Source organism: Hemitrygon akajei, chromosome 9, assembly GCF_048418815.1.
Source record: "Hemitrygon akajei chromosome 9, sHemAka1.3, whole genome shotgun sequence".
Classification (NCBI taxonomy): domain Eukaryota; kingdom Metazoa; phylum Chordata; class Chondrichthyes; order Myliobatiformes; family Dasyatidae; genus Hemitrygon; species Hemitrygon akajei.
The window spans coordinates 74,648,539-74,663,487 of NC_133132.1; the positions used below are offsets into that span (position 1 = coordinate 74,648,539).

Sequence of the window (14,949 nt, forward strand, 5' to 3'; positions counted from 1 at the left end):
ATTGTAAGTATATCCATATTTTAATAGTGCTCCTCGGAGTAAAATTGTATATTTTTGTTCACTAATCTTAGCTCCCCCGCCCCAACGGAAGGTTCTTCCTAAGTGGTAAAGAACTACTAAGTTTCAGTGTTGTTTTGTAAGCGCAAAGGGTTAAAATTAGATCGGTCTGACGTTTATAACCTAGTGTTGGACGCGGAACATGCGGTAAATTGACAAACACACCCACCCGTGTGGATCATTAATATTTCTGGTCGATGAATCAATATTTCTTCTCGATGGCAGAAGCTGTTTTAAAAAAAAATAGGGTGCAGATTTCGATACGGTTTCAACTCGCTGAGTTTGTTTTTATGAAACACGTTGCAAGCTCAAATCGGAACTTTGCCTGCCAGTGCCTTCGATTGCAGTATTTTAGCCAGGTTTTTAAGCCGCGGAAAAACTATGATCGCATTTCAGTTTAGAACTATAGCCGTTGCTACATTTCACTAACAGTTTGGAATTACAAAGACAAAAGGAGGTAGTGGATTGTTCTTTTATGCGGAAAGAGATTTCCGAATTTTATGCTTTATAATTGGCGCAATGTGCCCTTACCTTAAATCAGCGACTGAGTATTCTCATTGGCAGATATTGATTCACTTCGAAAACCCTGTTCAACGCATTTTCCACTTACATATCTTAAATCGAAAGGCACTTTCCTCAATACGACCTCACATTGCAGTAACCTCATGCACCGAGTCATCATGTCAATAGTCAAGGAATGTGTTATCACAAACCAGGAAAACCTTATCGAGCAATTTCTGCTTTAGAGCACGATTTTTAAAAATATGCGCGAATCTGCTGTCAAGGACGACAATTAATGGATTGTAAACAGAAAAAGATGTACCGTCTGTACGAACTGCTGCTTGCTAAACTATTAGTTTCGAGGTACCCGCAGTCAGTGCTGAGAGTTTGTTCGTGACGATAAATACAGACGAGGAAATAACGGACATGCAATAGCCGAAATATTGATCCACAATAAATAATTCATAAATACGTTTTAAGTTTTAAACGAAAACCATTTTTAAAGCGATTGAAACCTGCATTTGGTCTTATGACCACCCTAAATGCAACGTTTAAACCCGATTAATGGGTCTGAATGAGGGTAGATTAAGATGAAAATTCCCGACCATTTAGTAGAATAAATCAACGCAATGACATTTAGGCATTTTAAATTAATCTGAAGTGTTTTAAAGCATAACAATCAGTGTAAAATCTGAAAATACAACAAGGATAAATTTATTCCGAAAAGGTACTTAAAAGTAAAAACGGGATGCGAAAGTGTGGACAAAAATACAACAAAAGCTTCTGGCGTATTTTTATTGACCATATTTATTAAATGGAGTATTTATAATATAATTGCATTAAACTATAAATATTAATTTTGTATGATTTTACTTTACTGTAATAATATAATACACGCTAAAGACGTTTTGGTAAGAATTTTGAATAAAGCAGAAGCTGCTACTAATAAACTGTTCACCGGATCACATTACCGTCTAGTGAAAATAAATGACTGAGAATTATCAATAGATCAAAACTCTGATCTCAGTTTTACAGAGGAAATTTAAAGTTATTCCTTAATGAAACAGAAGTGAACAAACTGGAAATCGAAGATTAACGGTCTTTGAGCCTCTTAGCAAATGCTTTCTAAAAACATTTGTAGAGCTAAGAAACTGGCAATAGAATCTTACATCTCCACTCATGTGATCTCACCGCTATTTTGCAATGTCATTGGTATAATAATTCTGATACTCTGAAACGTTTATGTATCTTTTATTAGGCAAAATGAATAGAATTTGTACTTATATGGTTCAACAGCCCATGATCATAAATGAACAGGAAGTAAAATGAGGATTGTTGTGTTTAGTGATTCAATCACTTTAAAGTATGAAATAGAAAATGCAAAATTCGAAAAGCATTTAGCATTTGCTATACCTCTTTAGGGTATGTAGGTCTGTCTGTTTAGTAAATATCATATAGAGATTGTAATTTGAAATTAATACATGGATACCTTTGTTTATTCTTTTAAAATCAGCATTGTTCTGCATATTAAATAGTTTTATATACTCATTAAAATATTGATCAGAAGGATCTGTAATATTAAGTACACAATGATTAATATAGTCAACACCATTATCTTTAAGTCATTGGATTTTGTGAATTAATACAATAGTTGAAATTACAAAATCTCTCAATAAAGAAAAGAAACTGATAATTCGAAAAGGTAACAGTAGTGTAAGCAAGGCTCTGTTGTAGTTGTGCCTTGGGTCTGTGGGTTCATCACGAATATATAGAGTTGAAATTCAATTGTTTTGCCCCCAGAAATGATTGAAAACACAGGCCTATACTAGTCTAATTCACACTATAATCTTATATGGCCACAAATAGAAAGAAAATAGTCTGGCTAAAAATCAAACATGATGGCGTTTGTTTGGTACATGGTGTGAACTGTAAATACAGTACTCCATAGAAAAAAATTTCAGTAATGGTAATCAGCAGAGAAGAAGTCAGATGACACAGATCTAAATGTACAAGTAAATATATTTTTAAAATTTGGGTATATGATATTTTCTTCAATTTTATATTAATTTGATATAAGTGTAAAATAAATGTTTTACTTGATATAATTGATTAAGAAACTGCAGACATAAGTTGCATTGAGTTGGATTCCCTAAGATAGGCAAGTTATTAAGCCTGATAAAACTAGACTAATAATTTAGAAAAATCTGTTCAAATCCCACATGGAATTGGCGAAATTGGGATTCATTTTTTTAAAATTTATCAATATAAAGAGCTATCAAGAAAAGAGACAGAAACTATTGGAACATTATGAAAGTGCTGCAAGTTTACTAATGTCCTTTTAGGAATGGAAAAATGCAATCCTTACCATCTAGTCTCTAGGTGACTCCAGTCCCATAACAATGCGATTGACTCAATTGCATTCTAAAGTGTCCTCGAGAGATACACAAAGTTAAAAAGTAGGTTTATGATAACTGTCATAAAGGAGTAGGATAGACAATGAATGCCAACCTTCCCAGCAATGTCCATATGCTGAGAATGTATTTTAAGACAAATTAGCATGTTATGTACTCACTGTTATTGAGAAGTCATACAGCTGTTTTATTTTTTTCACATTCCTGGCATGTAGTTCTGCTGAAGTTGTTAATTTTACATCTGTGGAATAGCTTTATCACATAGCATTAGCTGAAATTATCATTTACAGTTTTTTGAAAAAATTATGTTTCCCTGTTATATTTCAGTAAACATAGTAACATGTTGGGATGGATTAATCTCAGGTGTAACTGGCAGCTCTAGAGAAAATGGCTCCTTTCCACCTCTGACAGTCAGCACATCTTTGATTTCCACGTCTGCAAACAGCAACGTGTAAGTTGGAGGTGCCATTGATGTCAGATGCCAAGCACATGACCCACCCTTGCCCAGCTACCAGATTTATCACTTACTCCAACAACACTGAGCTGAGGTGCTGGATATACTTTGAATTTGGCCTTTTAGCTTTCTGCCAGCCATGGATAGAATGGGGTCATCGTCCATTGAGTAAAAGTAAGTTTGAGGCAATATTTTTGATTTTTTAATGTTAATTAATGGTAGATTAATTAAATTAAAATTAAGTATATTGTATTTTATCTTAAATTGTTTTATTTTTAGTTAGATAACGCCATTTAAAATACTGTTACATGTTTTGAATAAAGGAGACATTACTAAAAAAGACAAGCAGTCAAAGGTCATCAGAATAGTGCTGGAGGTGGGCCCAGTTTCCAGCACCTGAGGCTGGATTGCCACTTGTAGAAGAAGGCATCCAGTAAAATTGAAAGGTGCTGATTTATCATTCAATTCAAGCATTAGTTGGGAATCATCAAGTCTAGCTCAGGAAAAGATCCAATATGCTTATTCAGGAATGGATTAAGGCACCAGGGATAAACTTAAGTTCTTATTTGAAATGGTGTAATGGTATCTATGAAAGGGAAGCACATGAAGGACAAGGAAAGAGAGGTTTGTGTTGATAGTTTTAAAGATGGGAGTAGAAGCAGATACCATGCATTGGTTAGTAGGCATTTAGACAGAGACAGGAACAGGGAGGGAATAGAGGGATACAGACCATGTGCAAACATATGGAATTAGTTAAATTGACATTATCGTTGCTGTACGCATGGTGTAGGGGCTGTTGCTGTGCTGTGGTCTTCCATGCGTAGAGTCATATAGCATGTGTTGCCCAGAAAGTCAGTCTATCTGTCTGTGTTGACCCACAACCCACTAAACCTCTCCTATCCATGTGCTTATCTGGATGGCTTTTAAATGTTGCTAATGTGTTCACCTCAACCACTATTTTTGGCAGTTCATTCCGAATACGCATCACTTTTTGTGTGAAAAAGCTGTCTCTGATGAACCATTAAATTTCTCACCCCTGATCTTAAACATATACTCTCTTGTTTTCATTATCCCCTCCCAAGCAAAAAGACTACCCTTTCATCCTGTCTATGCTCCTCGTGATCTTATACACTTCTATCTTTGTTCTCATGTTTTATTCAAAAGTTAGCTCTCTGACAGTGCTAGGCTAGATTTTAATATGCATTAAATTCTAATGATTATATTGTGCTGTATATTACGATTGACAAAGTAGTGCCAAATTAGTGCTTTTGACTGGGGAGAGGGGGTCGTGGGGCTGCAGCATGGTGACAGCTAGTCGAGGTTCATTCCTGTCTGCATCTGTCTGTGTGGAGTTTATAGGTTTTCGCTGTGACTGTGTGCTTCAGTTTCCCCTCCCAGCCCAAGGACTTGTGGATTGGCCATTGTAATTGCCCTTGGTGTGTAGGTGAGTGGCAGAATCTGAAGGAAGTGGATGAGAAGGTTGTGAAAATTAAAAAATAAGGTTAATATGGAAAGAGTGTAAATGGTTAGTGTAGACTCAGTGGGCCAGAGTTATTTCTAACTTGTTTGTCTCCATAACTCGATATCATCATTGAATGGCAAAGCAGACTCAATGAGCCAAATGGCATGATTATGCACTTGTGTTTTATGGTCTTACGATCTTCGGAATGAATTATCATTAATTTAAGTTTGGATTTATCTGAAATTGAAAATAAGATGGCAAAGGCAAGAATTTCATAATACATTACATTTTGTTTAATGATAAGTTTATTATCAGTTTTCTTATTTATGAGATATGGGAATTGCTTGCATTTCAGCATTTGTTATTCAACCACATTCCCCTTCATCTACATTTTTGAACTTCTGCAGTCTTGATGAAGTGCTATTGGGTAAGGATTTTCAGCATTTAGACCCAGTGATGATGAAAGAAGGAGAAACATTTCCAAGTCAGGATATCTTGTCATGCAGAAGGGAACTTACAGATAGTGTTGCTTCAATGTGCTTTCTAGATTGTAGAAGCATTTGAGATGGAGTCAAAATAGCCAAGACCATTTAATACATCCTGTTGCCATGGCACTTGTGCAGCAGAGAGGTTGAATGTTTTTTTAAATAATTAAGTAATCTGCTTTCTCCCTAATTATGTTGAGCTGTTCAGTGTTGTTGAAATGACATTCATCCAGGGAGGGGGAGACCATCCCAATTTGGGGAGAAGAGAACCTTCCCAATGATACCACCACGCTGGAGAGAGTCAACCATTATACTCCTGACTTGTGGCATTTTGATTATGGTTTTTAAGATGTTAAGGGCCCAATAAGCTTCTGACCTTGTAGCTACAATATTTTTGTGACTGGGTCCATTATTTTTCTGGTCATCATTGACTCCCCCTAGGATATAAATAGTGGGTACTTAGCAAAAGTAGCACAATCGAATGTCAAAGGTAGCTGATCAGATTCTGTCTTATTGGCACAAACTAACGGAGATGGGAGTAGACTCTCACATGGTGGATTGGATAGTGGACTACTTGACAGAGAGACCTCAGTATGTGCGGTTGGGAGACTGTAGGTCTGACACGGTGGTCAGCAGCACAGGAGCGCCGCAGGGAACCGTACTCTCTCCGGTCCTGTTCACCCTGTACACATCAGACTTCCAATATAACTCGGAGTCCTGCCATGTGCAGAAGTTCGCTGATGACACGGCCATAGTGGGGTGTGTCAGGAATGGACAGGAGGAGGAGTATAGGAAACTGATACAGGACTTTGTGATATGGTGCAACTCAAACTACCTGCGTCTCAATATCACCAAGACCAAGGAGATGGTGGTGGACTTTAGGAGATCTAGGCCTCATATGGAGCCAGTGATCATTAATGGAGAATGTGTGGAGCAGGTTAAGACCTACAAGTATCTGGGAGTACAGTTAGACGAGAAGCTAGACTGGACTGCCAACACAGATGCCTTGTGCAGGAAGGCACAGAGTCGACTGTACTTCCTTAGAAGGTTGGCGTCATTCAATGTCTGTAGTGAGATGCTGAAGATGTTCATCAAGATGGCGGCGCGACGACGCAGGGCGCAGCGGCCACTCCAGTAAGGAATATCCGTTATCTGTAAGTAGGGGCCGTGCACAATCCTGATTTGATTGAGACGGATGTGTGAAGCACGGAGGAACATCTGGCGAAACTTCTCCCCATGGTCTGCTCTTATCAAATTATGGTATTGCTTTGCACTGTTGTAACTGTATGTTATAATTATGTGGTTTTTTTGGTCAGTTAGTCTTGGTCTGTCTTGTGTTTATGTGATATCATACTGGAGGAACATTGAATTTCCCCTTGGGGATGAATAAAGTATCTATCTATCTATCTATCTATCTATCTATAGGTCAGTTGTGGAGAGCGCCCTCTTCTTTGTAGTGGCGTGTTGGGGAGGAAGCATTAAGAAGAGGGACGCCTCACTTCTTAATAAGCTGGTAAGGAAGGCGGGCTCTGTCGTGGGCAAAGTACTGGAGAGTTTAACATCGGTAGCTGAGCGAAGGGCGCTGAGTAGGCTACGGTCAATTATGGAAAACTCTGAACATCCTCTACATAGCACCATCCAGAGACAGAGAAGCAGTTTCAGCGACAGGTTACTATCGATGCAATGCTCCTCAGACAGGATGAAGAGGTCAATACTCCCCAATGCCATTAGGCTTTACAATTCAACCGCCAGGACTTAAGAACTTTTTAAAAGCTATTATTAATGCTTTTTGAGATAGTGATTTAGATGCATATCATATTTTTTACTGAGTTAAGTATTGTATGTAATTAGTTTTGCTACAACAAGTGTATGGGACATTGGAAAAAAGTTGAATTTCCCCATGGGGATGAATAAAGTATCTATCTATCTATCTATCTATCTATCTAAAGATAGTCATCATCAGAAACTAATACACTCCAATTGTTACCTACAGTTTATCAGCCCATGTCTGAGGGTTGCCCGGGTCTTGTTTCAAGCAGCCATGGACTGTTTCATTTTTTTTATAGAGAGGTGAATGGAGTTTTTAGAGTAATTGTAAAACAAAGATATCTAGAAACTGTAGAAATGTTAGTGTTTTTTATCATTTCTATTTCTGATAGTTATGACGCACGAGGAAATCTGCAGATGCTGGAAATTCAAACAACACACACAAAATGCTGGGGGAGCACAGCAGGCCAGGCAGCATCTACAAGGAGAAGCACTGTCGACGTTTGGGGCCGAGACCTTTCGTCAGGACCCTTCGTCGACAGTGCTTCTCCTTATAGATTTTGCCTGGCCTGCTGTGTTCCACCAGCATTTTGTGTGTCTCTGAAAGTTATGATATATGTTATTTCAACTCTATAGTCTTACAAATTGTGAACTTTACTGAAATAAATCCCAGAGGAATGTTCTGTTGTTTAGCTATATGCATGTTTATAGTGGAATAACAATAAACTTGAACTTGAATATATAAACTGAAAATTACTGTTGCTTCTAGAAGTTCATCACCAAAGCAGGTTGAAGATAACACAATTATGGTCACAGATTATGTGGTGATTATTGCTTTGCAGTGCCGCTGACTCTTTGTAACAATTTCCAACTCATATTCTGAAGCATAAAGAAGGATGAGCCTTACATTCAATGTTCATAAGAGAAAGGTCCTCTACCAATCTGCTTGTGCTGCACCATCCTTCCCTCTATCAACAGAAGTTCATGAGAATACATTGGCCATTTCCCTTACCTTGGGAACCCCATCTCAGAAAAGGCAGGCATTGATGACAAAATTCACCACTGCCATCAATGTGACAAGGCAGCCTTTGATCAATTGAGGAATAGAGTATATAAGGATCAGTTGCCAGACCTTGCACATACTGATGGTACAATGGCCATTCATGATCCCCACCCTCTAACACTTGAGACTTGGACTATCAACAGCAAGCATTTCAAGTCTTTGGAAAATTACACCAATGTCATCAAATAAAACGCCATTAAATTCACTGGAAGGATAAGCAAACCAATGTCAGTGTTCTCTCCCAGGCCAAAATCAACCCCAATATTTGAGGCCCCAGTCACTCACTACATTAGAGGGCGATGTTTTTGCTTGTCTATTACCAGGCACCCAGTAAACTCATCTGCAGTATCTTGAGACTCAAATCTGAGCTTTGTCAAAAGACCACTGTACATTCTCAGTCTGAAGAAGTTAAGGTTATGTCATGTAGCTGATTCATAAGCAAGCATTGTGACAAATAATTTGATCCTTATACTGTATGATGAAAATTGAATGAGAAGTACACATGAAGGTGCATTCAAGTAAGTTGATTTATAATTATAGTTTTACTTAGGTGCATTGTACTTTGGTAGATTTCAGGCAATCAGTTATGCTTTTAACACCAACCGGTAATCAAGGTGCATTGTTCACTCTAAGTGAACTCTCTGTTAATACTAGTGATGCACCATCAATAACTCTCTCTGAGACGTATAGGGGAGATATCGGCTTTTATTGACTGGAAGAAGGAACAAGCAGTGGTTCACCACCATACTACATCCTGGAGACTGAGAGGTCGGGTCCAGGCCTCAATCGCCTTTATACCGGGGTCTGTGGGAGGAGCCACAGGAGCAGTCAGCAGGGGGCATGTCCAGACAGGTATATGTAGTTCACCACAATTAGACCATAGACATGGGAGTAGAATTAGGCTATTCAGCCCATCAAGTTTGCTCCACCATTCCATCATGGCTGATATGTTAACCCTCTCAACTTCATTCTCCTGCTTTCTCCCAGTAACCTTTGAGGCCCTGACTAATGAGAAACTAACAACCTCCACTTTAAATATACCCAGTTACTTGGCCTCCACAGTCATCTGTGGCAATGAATTCCACAGATTCTCCACCCTCTAGCTTCAGAAATTCCTCTTCATCTCATAGTGCAGAACCTGCAGATATGAATGATAATAACAGGTTAAATTTACTCTATCCAAACATGAAATTTCTGTATGCATTTTTATCAAAATGTATTCAAAGTACATGATTTCAAAAGGAAAGTTTATTTTTTTAATGCTGATGTCTTCAAAGATATTTCCAGATAGGTAAAATTATCTATATTTTACTTTGATGAATATTACCCATTTTGATCAGCCATTAATTGAAGATATTTATTTTGGTACATTGTTACATCACAATGCTGTCACAACAATGATAGAATGTAGTTTTATTCATAGAGTCGGAGAACACGACAATCCAAAAGCAGGTCCTTCAGTCCATCTAGTCCATGCAGAACTATTAATCTGCCTAGTCCAATTGACCTTTACCCGGACCATAGATAGATAGATACTTTATTCATCCCCATGGGGAAATTCAACTTTTTTTCCAATGTCCCATACACTTGTTGTAGCAAAACTAATTACATACAATACTTAACTCAGTAAAAAAAATATGATATGCATCTAAATCACCGTCTCAAAAAGCATTAATAATAGCTTTTAAAAAGTTCTTAAGTCCTGGCAGTAGAATTGTAAAGCCTAATGGCATTGGGGAGTATTGACCTCTTCATCCTGTCTGAGGAGCATTGCATCGATAGTAACCTGTCACTGAAACTGCTTCTCTGTCTCTGGATGGTGCTATGTAGAGGATGTTCAGAGTTATCCATAATTGACCGTAGCCTACTCAGCGCCCTTCGCTCAGCTACCGATGTTAAACTCTCCAGTACTTTGCCCACGACAGAGCCCGCCTTCCTTACCAGCTTATTAAGATGTGAGGCGTCCCTCTTCTTAATGCTTCCTCCCCAACACGCCACCACAAAGAAGAGGGCGCTCTCCACAACTGACCTATAGAACATCTTCAGCATCTCACTACAGACATTGAATGACGCCAACCTTCTTAGGAAGTACATTCGACTCTGTGCCTTCCTGCACAAGGCATCTGTGTTGGCAGATAGCCCCCCATAAATCACCTATTTATATACATATCCAATTTTCTCTTAAATATTGAAATTGAACACAAATCCACAATTCCACTGGCAGTGCATTTCACACTCATCACTTTCTGAAAGAAAAAGTTCCCCCTCGTGTTCCCTTTAAATAATTCACCTTTAACCCATGATCTCTAGTCTCACCCAATCTCAGTGGAAGATGACTGCTTGGAGCCATTTTCCCCTATCTATGCATCTCATAATTTTATATACCTCTAACAAATCTCTCCTCATCTTCCTTCACTCTGGAGAATAAAGTTCTAAACTATTCAACTTTTCCTTATAACTCAGGTCCTTAAGTCCTGGCAACATCATTGCAAATTTTCTCTGCATTCCTTCAATCTTATTGATGTCTTTCCTGTAGACCAAATCTGCAAACAATGCTCCAAATTAGGCCTCACCTTCGTACAGGACATGGGATGATATGTTGAAATAATACAATTTCAATGTAACATCCCAACTCCTGTACTCAATACTTTGATTTATGAAGGCAAGGAGCTCTTTTAATGACCCTATCTACCGGTACTTGTGACATCACTTTCAAGGAATTATGGACCTGTATTCCCATATACCTCTCTTCTACTGCATTCCTCAATACCCTGTCACTTGTATAAGTCCTCCCTGGTTTGTCCTCCTTGTCTACATTAAATTCCATCTGCCAATTTTCAGTCCATTTTTCCAGCTGGTCTAGATCTTGCTACAAGCTATGATGGCCTTCCTTGCTGTATACTACACCCTCAATCCGACCGAGTTTACTACGTTATCATCTACATAGTTGATATAGATGACAAACAACAACGGACTCAGCACTAATCCCTGTGGCACGCCACTGGTCACAGGACTCCAATCAGAAAGGCAGCCTTTTTCTACCACTCGATGACTTCTTCTATGAAGCCAATATCTAATCTAATTTATGACCTCATCCTGAACGCAAACACCTGAACCTTCTTGACCAACCTCCCAAGTAGGACCTTGTCAAAGACTAATCATGTTTTGTGCAGTTAATTCATCACAGTAGGTAATTGTAGACAATAATTCATTATTTAGGAACAAATTATCTAAAATATCAGATGTACTTTAATAGAGATTTTTATTGCGAATAGTCCATCAGTCCAGGAGTTGAAGGTAGATTGGCATATAACATAAAGCAAACTGTCTATTGTCCCAAAAACACATTGTCAATGTACTGACTTGGAGGAGAAACAGAGACTTTACCCAATTAGTGGTTAATTGCTTAATTCCTTCAAAGCACAGTGCAGTTCATCAAATCAGCTGTGACAGTGTAGTCACTTGTTTGAATGACCAGATCTACTCAGCCATCTTCCCTTGGCTGTAACATTGCTGCCATGAGCAGCCTTTTAATTCAGCTTTAGTTCTGACATATGGTTTTCTGCAAAATGAACTGTGGATCAACCCTGATCTCTTCACTTTGGAAATTGAATCTTGTAGTCTATGACTTATGAACAATGCTGCATAAAAATTAGCCTAAGTAGAGATACTGTGTGGGCAGGGTGGGACGCAACAAAGTTGAAGAGACATGGTTGTGCAGTAGTTAGTGCTGCTGCCTCATGGCTGCTGCAGTTTGACTTCAGATACTGTCCGTGTGGAGTTTGCATGCTCTCTCTGTACTGAGTTCCCTCCCCTATGCTCCAAGTTCTCCTACATCAGAAAGGTTTTCAGTTAGGTTAAGAGACTTCTGTAAATTCCCTTAGTGAAGGTAAATGGCAAAAAGAATTAAAGGCAAATTGTTTCGTATCCACAGAAAACTATCCTGGCTGAGTCAGGCTCCCTTCATCTTCATTTTCAGTCTTAATAACATTGTCACAAACCTCCTTTACATCTTCTCTACTGCTACCACAAAAATTAGTTTCACTGTTTTTGTTCTAGCTCACTTCACAGTCATTTTCTCCTTACATTTCAAGTTGTTACAGATACTGTTTCAGAGTTGGCATTTCATCACTGCAAGGAAAGGATGTAAATTTGCCCAAGACAAAACAAATCAGCAGATGAGATAGTTGTGAAGTGACAGCAAGCTTACCCATCAGTTATGTTAGTGCAGCAGTTCTGTAAATTATTCAGTAGATTGTGAACATTGTAGGGATGCGATGTTGATGCTGGAATATGTGGCAACACTTGCAGGCTGCCCCCAGCATATCCTTAGGTTGTGTTGGTTGTTAATGCAAACAGTGCATTTCACTGTATGTTTCGATGTACGTGTGATAAATGAATCTGAATCAGTTACCTAAATATGGGTTAAAATCCCACCAAAACAATTGGTTTACTTTAATGAATAAAATGAATTCAGAATAAAAAGTCAGTTTTAGTACGGCGACCATGTTGTAAAACTGTTGAAAAAACCTGCCTGGTTCACAAATATCCCCAAGGAAATAAATCTTCTGCCATAGCTTGCCTTGCCTTTTTGCAGTTGAGAACAGAGCAAAGTGGTTGTCTATTATCTGCTCACTGAACTAACCAAGGAAAATGTTCAGTTTAAGGGAAATGGTCTTAGTAAAAACAGCTAGATTGTATAAATGGAACAAAAAAAAGCTACTTAGATGGGAACTTTTTGTCAGAACACTCTCATACAGGGCAAGTGACTCTACTGATGTACCAAAGTCAACTGATGTAATGGATGATTCTGGAAGTTGCTAGCCCCAGTGGTGAGCTTCACTTCCAAAATCTTTCTTGCAGAATATGTGCTGATGAGCTATAGCATCAAATATATAACTTGAATTGGGATTATTATTTATTCAGGATTTGTATGTCTTTTAAAAGGTGCCCAATCGATTGATATTAGCACAGTACATCTGAGTTTGTCTTTTCCACAGAATTCTGAAAAAATATTCAAAGAATGTAAAATAAGCTTACAAGTTTACATGTTGTGATCTATCAGAAGCATATTTGAATATTTTATCAACTTTTCATTATTCATATATTAAAATGAAAATATTTTTTCCTGATACCATGATGCATACTCAATCTTATGAAAGAATTACTTTACAGAAAGAGAAAAAAAAACCAGACAATTCTAGAAATGGACAGTAGTTCTTTCAAATGGTTGAACACATAAGGACCCTTGTTCGAACTAATGACTCTCTGCAAGAAATTTTAATGTATGTTTTCTCTTTTGTGGTGCTGATGGATCTGCTGTACATTTTGCTGTTTCTCCTTTTATTTTAACTGTTTAGCATTGATAGTTGTGTTTTTCAAACATTCCTTTCCACAAAGTTGTAAAATTTTTCATACCAAATGCGTACCTCCTGTTCAGGCACGTTATATAATTTCAGGTTCACAAATGACTGGCCTTTTATGAGTCAGTACACATATAGCTTTAAACTGACTATGGGTTTTATGAAAGGTGCTTCAAAAGCACTTCTGCTTCAACAGAAGTTTCTGATTATTGCCTGTGAAAATCAGAATGGTTCCTTCATGTTGTTCCAGAATAGTAAAGTGGCTGCAAATCTGCAATTACTTGCAAAGGAAGAATAAATAAATAAATTCAGAGTTCCCTGGATGAAGTAAGTGGTACATCAATCTATATATGTTAGTGTTAGATTGTAAATACTGGTGGGAACCCGACTGGTTACAAAAGAATCATGGCGGAAGAGAAAATTAAAATAGGAGAGGAAAAAAGAGCATTTAAGAAAAGATTAACTGCAACATAAACGGGAATCCAATATTGTTCTCTCAACAGATAAAAAATTTAGCACATAGAGAAATAAGAACATGCAGCTGGATTCTGAAGGCTTTGTTAATGTATAATTTACTTCTGTCTTTACAAGAAAAGTGAGTCCTTCCAAAGTATTTATGAGGAAGGTGATAGGTAAGACTCACGACATACTGAAAACTTACAATGTGGAAGTATTAGAAAATTTGGCAGAGTAGGTAAGTCACCAGCACTGGATGGGAACCATCCTCGGATTTTGAAAGTACTGCACATGAGAAAATGGTTGGGGCATTGATCATAATTTTCCAATGCCATGTAGATACTTGGCAGAAGACTGGACAGCAGCAAATGTTCCTGTGATGTTCAGAAAAGAAAGTAAGGATAAGCTCATAAACTACAGGCCAGTTGGCTTAACCTCAGTCTTGGGAAAGCTTTTAGAAACATTTATCTGAGATTAATAGTTACCTGAAGGAATGGATTAATTAACACAAGCCAGCATAGACTTGATAAGGATAAATTGTGTTTAACCAACTTTATAGATTGATTTGGAAATAAAAGATGATGAGGATAATGCAGATGATGTAGAGTCCATTGGCTTCCAGAAGACTAATGATAAGGTGCCACATAAGAGGCATTTGGGCAAAGTTGGATGCCATAATATAAAAGGAGCATTGATTGCATGGATATAAAATTGGCCAAGTGGCACACAACTTACTGTTAATGATTGTTTTCAAAATGCTCATGGATCCGTGTTCCAAAAAGATAATGATACATTTAGCAGGATAAACTGGCAGGAGAATGGACAGATGCATGGCCTATGAGGTTTTAGTATGTAGAATGAGGAGAGGCAATATGGAATAAATGATACCGTCCTAAAGGGGGTGTGAGACTGGAGGGTTCTTTGAACATA

The 14,949-nt window shown here is 38.0% G+C and overlaps 1 protein-coding gene and 1 long non-coding RNA gene across 13 annotated transcripts in view; one reads left to right on the forward strand and one right to left on the reverse strand.

Annotated features, from left to right (window-relative positions):
* The window catches only part of LOC140733256 (uncharacterized), a 54,973-nt gene extending 51,938 nt beyond the window's left edge, over positions 1 to 3,035 (reverse strand). The window contains exon 1 of the long non-coding RNA XR_012100250.1: positions 2,924 to 3,035. This is a non-coding gene — a long non-coding RNA (uncharacterized lncRNA). The remainder of the gene's footprint in view (positions 1 to 2,923) is intronic.
* Positions 1 to 14,949, forward strand: part of eya4 (EYA transcriptional coactivator and phosphatase 4) — a 421,501-nt gene that overhangs the window by 1,408 nt on the left and 405,144 nt on the right. The window contains exon 1 of one of the 12 annotated variants that reach the window (XM_073056363.1): positions 385 to 514. The exons of the other annotated variants lie outside the window; for them this stretch is intronic. The gene's annotated coding sequence lies outside the window, so the exon portion shown is untranslated. Of the gene's footprint in view, positions 1 to 384; positions 515 to 14,949 lie in introns of those variants that run through there. 12 annotated transcript variants of the gene reach the window in all.